The sequence below is a fragment of the Lygodium microphyllum genome, chromosome 30 (genome assembly GCF_053477565.2).
Source record: "Lygodium microphyllum isolate KBCC chromosome 30, Lygodium_microphyllum_v1.1.10, whole genome shotgun sequence".
Classification (NCBI taxonomy): Eukaryota; Viridiplantae; Streptophyta; class Polypodiopsida; order Schizaeales; family Lygodiaceae; genus Lygodium; species Lygodium microphyllum.
In genome coordinates this window covers 58,677,645-58,684,708 of record NC_141164.1, presented here as the reverse complement: position 1 = coordinate 58,684,708, position 7,064 = coordinate 58,677,645, and positions in this window count along the sequence as shown.

Below are 7,064 nucleotides of genomic sequence, written 5' to 3'. Positions count from 1 at the left end.
GTAGCAATTGCCTCAGCCTAATAAAAATCTGGCAGGTCTTTTTCATTGAGCATGGCACGAGATACCTCTCCAATATGCCTGTTTTTCCTTTCTGCAATTCCATTTTGTTGTGGGGTATGACTACATGAATATTGCTGCTTTATGCCATGCTCCTGCAGGAACCTTGCAAACTCATTTGAGAGGTACTCTCCCCCTCCATCTAACCTTAGGCATTTTATTTGCAGGCATGTTTCTTTTTTAACCATAGCTTTAAGAGTTTTGAAATGCCCAAAAACTTCACTTTTCTTTTTCATAAAATACACCCAAACTTTTCTGCTATAGTTATCAATAAAAGTGACAAAATAATGACAGCCTCCAAGAGATACAGCTTTAGTAGTCCACACATCAGAGTGGATTAATTCCAATGGCTTCTTACTATCTTGAACATGTCTAGGAAATGGTTTCCTTGCCTGTTTTCCAAACTGACAGGCTTCACATACCTTATGCATTTCTGCAACCTTGAATTTAGGCAATCTTGCAACAATATTTTGGGCTTGCATTGATTTAAGTCGCTGTATATTAACATGACCAATGCGTTTATGCCAGATTTCAAAGCCCATATTGAAAGATGAGATCGATGATCTCTCAAGCGTGAGCACACCAGTGTCACCTCCACGACCAAAATCAAGAGATGTGACTGCACCAAAAAGTAGTGCCACATAGACAAAGCCTAAATGCTACGGGCGAACAAATTTTCAAGGCCATTGGCCAAGAAACGTAGGGATAGGAGATTAGCAAGCAACTAGTAGTCTGCTCACCACACTGGTGACCACCCTCATGATGCTAAGCCTAGGAGATCTTGTTAGGCAGCATCTGCCATTGTGGCAAGAGCTGAAACAGTGGGTTGAATGGTCAATGGAGTAAGTTGCCGTTGACTCACACCAACATGATGCTAAGACACAAATACCGAGTCTGACATTGCACCCAATACCAAATTCCTTACACATCAATGCTTTTTGGAAGGGCACTGAAATGCATGCCGTGTTGCTAGTCTTAGCTTTAGGCAATACCACAAGAAAAGGAATTGTAGACATGGGAGCGGGAGTCAGTGTGATGAGCCATGCACTACTCCAGACCTAGGGTAACCCACCAGTCAAGATGTCCAGGTTTAATGCCACATTGGCTAATGGGATGAAAATGAAGCCATTTGGCGTATTAAAGAATTGGCCAGTGAAGATTGCAAGAGTCCAATTCTCAGTTGATTTTATAGTCATGAGGGGGTGGACTATGACATCCTGCTAGGCCAATCCTAGATGCGCAATGCGAGAGTCATAAAAGACTAGGGCAATGGTCTGATCTTCCTAAGCAATCTAATGGATTTTGCAAGAGTAGATATGGACACCTGGAAGACCACACTAGTCAACCTAGATACCATCTCCACTATGCTAAAGGGTGACGACCAGAATAGAAATATTACGTGCCATTGACTAAGTATATCCCTTGTCCTAAGGAAAAGTGGGACTAGATGCATGTCCTTGCTACAATGGACCTACCATTCTTGAACAATGAAGAATGTAAATAAGCTGGTAAGGCAGTTAGCAAGACTCGAGAAGAGCCCTGAGTGCCAATCCCCATGATGGCTAGGAGCGCAAAAAGAGAAACCCAATCTGGTCATATTCCAAGTATCGAACAACAAGCAAGAGCTGGTAACCTTAAACCACTCGGAGATCTCTTGAATAGAACTAAGTGGTGATGGACCAAAGTACATGACTTAAACTTGATGTACAATTGGGCCTTAATCACGGACAAGAAGGACGAGACATATCAAGGCTTAGGAGATGACATGCAGTAAGATGAAGATAGCTCTAACAACAAATATGAGGACTATTGTTCCTTCAGTGACAAGAGTGAAGGAAAATTGACATTGTAGAATATGACAAGGAGGGATAGGTGATAGAGCAAATAAGAGCAAACTCCAAACCATGCAAGGAAAATGCCTTTGAAATTGAAAAAGGAGTCATGTGCATGGATTGCGATCGCACCTGGTTGGAGCATATAGGTGGAATAGACTTTGAGCGAGCAAGCCTAGGCCAGCCAAGTGCCACGCCATTGCTTAGGATGGGTTCACCATTGGAGCTACGATCCTCGAGAGAGACTCCCTCTTCTAGTGAAGATGTAGAGTTTGATTCCAAATTGGAAGTAAGCTCAGATAATGATCCAGAAATGCCTCGACCTTCTAAAACTAAACTCACCAAGGGGGACTTACCCATCCACCTCATGCACCAAAAATTATATAAATGATCTTTTATGTGTTACCAAACACCCCAGTTGTAGGTACATAATCACTCTGTTAGGATGCACATTTAAAAAGCAAGCTCACTGCAATGTCGACTACAAGTCCTAGCATATCCACCTCACCATAGGCAACATGTGTATGGTCACCACTTTCAACAAGGGCTACGTGAATCCTTCAAGGTCCAGAAAGCCACCAATAGAGAAACCCACCACCAAGTCTAAGGAGGGGGTCATGACTTGCCACCACCTGCCAAACCTAAAGACCTACAGCTCACTGAAGCCAAAACTAAGACACCTGAACCAAGGCTTCAATGGATACCTAAACATCAAGGCCTGCCACCTAGGAGTAGACATATATGGCCCTGCAAGACTAAGGCCCCACACTCGAAACCTAGGAGGCCAAAACAAAACTACAGACATTGACGTACCATCAAGCCGTGATGGGTACCCACCAAGAGCTTATTGCAAGTGCAAGGCTACTATGTGGGTAACACATGGATTTGGGTATCGACAACCAAAATGGCCATAGGACCTACTCAAATGCTACCCTCAAACTTGACCACACAAAACATTAGGATAGACCAAGCACTTATACTACAAGAGACTCAAGATGGTAAATCCATTGAACCTCTAAAGCCTAGGTCTGCATAATCTAAAATAGTCTATAGGCCAAAACCGCATCCCGCTACTAATAAACTATCACAACTAGGGCCGACTAGTGCCCCTCAAACCTCAAAATCACCATTAGTAGCCACAACCCAACTTATTGAACAAAAGTCCAAGCCACAACCTCAAAAGAAACTAGAGCTTCAACAATTAGTTGTTGAACTCTCTAGTTCATTCAAAGTCCCAACCAGCTACAGGCTTAGACCCTCTTATGAGAGGAGATCAATTCTAACCTTGGTCGCAAACTTCACTGAGAATACGAGGGATGACTTGGTTGCTTTCCTTAGAAGCTTAGATGCCACCTTCCAGTCACTTTGCTAAAAGCTATGACCTCTTGGACTTACACCTTTTGGAAGAGCCTTTAGTGATGGAGGTGTGTATGCTACCTTGCTTATGGGAAGAATCCAAATTTATATTCGTTAAGTCTGCCAAAGAAGCTGAGGAGTTAATCGCCATCGAGATTTCCCATGAGAAAGCACAGAAACAATGCCTCATCACATCATATGACAAGCAGACTGCCTATGCCACCGACCAAGAAATCGAAGAGTTGAAGCAACTTTCTCATATCGACTCTTCTTTCTTGAGGAAATGGTACGCTCTCTGATTTCAATGGAAATGTGAGGGCTATCAAATCATGACTAATGCTAAATAGAGAGGTGCTATCAAAACCTCGAAATATGACCCTACTTATGTAGCTTCAACCTCCTATAGGGTTTTGACAACAATTCGTAATAGACCCCTAGAAGAGCACCTCCTGACCTATCTATCTTTAGATTGTATTCTACCTAAGGAGGAGTTACACATTGCTAGCTAAATTGATTCTGATGACTTCCTAATGGATGTCCTTACCTACATTGCTCACATAGGAATTCGACCTATCGACATGGATGACTACGCTAAAATGGAATATAATCCAAAATTCTAGGCTTGGCTCATGCGGACATGAATCACTGTGTATAGGCATTGAATGCCCTTAACCTTTTACCCTCTAATCCTAGGAAGGACCCTTCTCATTCTCAAGGGGGGAGGGGGTAAGGTGAAATCAAAAGGTAAAATCAAATAGATAATGGGAATAAAATGCACAAGGAAAACTAAAAAGCCTTAGTCAATTTCCAAAATGGATGAAAAAGTAAATTGTGAATCGAGAAAAATGTCATAAAATATTGGAATGAAGGGATTCCTTGAAGGAAAATTCTATTGATGTGCTTAAGCATCTCAAGTCAACAAGCATGTAGTCCTTCCTTCTGAGAGTAATTATTTTGAAAAGAACTAATGGTGAATATGGCTTCATGACAGGCAACCATCATGGCAAGCCAAGAAAAGACTAGCAAATTGCCCTTCTTAGAAGAAGAACATGCAAAAATACAACCTCTCGATGGAGACGAGGGCTTTCAACTAGTTTAAATTTTGGCATATCTTCAACCTAGAAGATGTAGCCATTGAAGAATGGTGGACTGTGAGGCAGATCATTGAGTAGTGCAATCTATAGAAGTACATGGAAGCAATGGGCTAAGGGGTAGACTACATCCATTGCATGGGAGTTCTTAGGAATGTTTTACAAGAACCACGACACTGTGACCATGTAGGAGGGAGAAGAGACTTATCAAGTGCAGATTGAAAAGTGGAGAGAAAGCCAAAGAGAGATGTATAGCCAAAGAGAGATGTATACACAATACTTGGGATGGACAAGGTGAAGGTCCACACCAATGATGGCATCTGCTTGGTGGACATTTCGGACCTTGAAATCCAACTCCAGGCCAAGATGGGCACACATTCTTCTCTAGTCAGAGGTATAACACAATCATGAGCCGAATTAATGTCCCCTTACTAGAGAGCATTGCAGTGCAATCACTAGATGAGGTGAACCTCAATGGCTTTGTGAGGAAAACCATCGAGACCTCGAAAAAGGCTCTCGCAAATAGGAGGACAGCCCACTGAAGAAGAGTCCCCTTCCACCAAGGCTAAAAGGAAAGATTCATCTTCAAAGGCCTCAACCATTGGATTCCATGGGGTCTTTACTGCCATCATTAGAAAAGCCTTGGGGCAAGGGTAGGGAGAAGGAGAAGGAGTTGATGAAATGCCCAGTAGGTTCCCACCTCACTTGGAACAAGAGGCACATTTTTGTGAAAGAACGATGAGTGAGGATAAAGAAGACAAGGAATAGGAAGAGTAGTCTCGAGCTATGGGGAGGCTAAGAAGACAAAGAAGAAAATTGCACAACAAAAGAAAGAAGAGGAGAGAAGGAAAAAAGAAAAAGCTGACTTACAAAGGCTTGTAGGGATTCCAAGAAGGCTGAGGAGGAAAGGAAGAGAAAGGTATAAGAAGAGGAGGAGGAGTTGAAAAGAAAGGAGGAAGATATAACCATTACAAGGCACAGATCCATTGAGCAGCAGTCCAAGTAGGATGAGCTAGAGCCCATGAGCCCGCTTAGAGATGAAGGGCTGAGCTCAAGTGCCCATGTGCCAAAAATCATACCACATGCAGTGCAAGATGGCAAGGGCAAGGCCCCAATCACCCCCATTTCTACTCTCTTGGTGCCCACCACTACCACCACCATATCCACACCTAGCTCTACGACCCAGGTAGACACAAGCAACCTAAGGGCCTAGGTCCAATACTTAGTGAACAAGGAAATGAGCCAAGGAGTAGGAGAAGGGACCCCTCCGATAAGAACCAAAAGACCGATAGTAGTCAATGTTGAGTCCAGACAAGACCTGAAGAAGCAAAAGGTGGCAACCTCTATAACCTCCATTCCTACAACAAAAATGCCACCTTGCAGTGTACGGTGAATATATCAAGGAGCTTCTCTCTCAACTAGAGAAAGCCAAAGAAGAGAAAAAGGTGGTAGTGGTAGAACTAGAAGCAAAAAAAGAGGCCATGGGTGCATTTCAACTGGAGAAAACCCGCCAAATAGCGATGGCCCAAAGGGAGATCAGTGAGCTCAAAGAATGACTACAGGCTAAAGAAGAAGCAGAAGTTGAATGTGGCAGGCAAGGGTGGACGAAGAAACTAAAACCATAGTGCACTTGCAAAGACACAACAAAGCGATAGTGGGGCTTTATGAGGATTTGCAAGTGGAGTTGGAGAATATCACTAAAGCCACTGAGGAAGGCGCTGAGGGAGGAAAGAGCATGCAGATACAAAAAAGAAGTGGAGAAATTGACACAAAAGGCAGTCTCAACACAGGAAGAGTAGCAAACATTGAAAAGAGAATGAAAGATTAAGAAGAGAGGCTAACAGTGCTAGCTCAGAGGCAAGGGGGAAAGCCTCCAGGAGATGACACAAAGAGCAGACAAATGGGCAGCGCATAATGAAAGACAAGTCAAGGCCTTGGCATGCCGTCTAGATCAGGCTGAAAAAGATAAGGTACAAGTTGAAAGCCAACCAGAGGCAATCCATGTGGGCTTTGAGACCCAACAACATGCCTTCCTCAATACACTACTTGATGTCACCCAGACGAAGGAAAGGGAGGCCATTAATACTTTCAAGAAGAAGCTACAGATTGCATGCAAGGCCTTGAGAGTAGGCTTGCAGATGCCATGTGCTTGACCTTGGATGAGCAACAAAGATATCTATTGTTGGTAGGCTTGAATCCACAAGAAATAGATGCAATAGGGTTTGCAGAAGGGATCCAACAAGAAACCCAGCAGGGAGATGATGCTGGCCCAAGCTTTGAGATGGGATCCCATGAAGAAGAGATAGCCCCATAGCCTCCTTCCCCAGTACGGCCAGAAGACCAATAACAAGTGGACACATCCAAAGAAAGAAGGGCCACACTTAAGGAAGAAAGCAAACACATGGTGGAGGAACCAGGAGAAGATTGAATGTCAAGCCGGTACAAGTGCCACCCGCGCCTATTCCACCGATCTAGGATAGTCTTCCATCGAGCTTCCATGCTGATTTGGTAATCTGGGAACAATAGGAAACTTCCAAAAACCCCTTAGATTTGAGCTTCTAGTTCCCCACCAATTTATGCAGGGTTCTACTAATCAAGGTGGGGGAAGAAGTGATCAACATTGGAAGCAGGCTCAGGAAAAAATGGTTGGCGGAGAGAGAGTAGAATCCCACCCTCTAGGGCACAGTGGATGTGAAATTTTGGAAAAACAAGATTTTTGAGGTCCCTA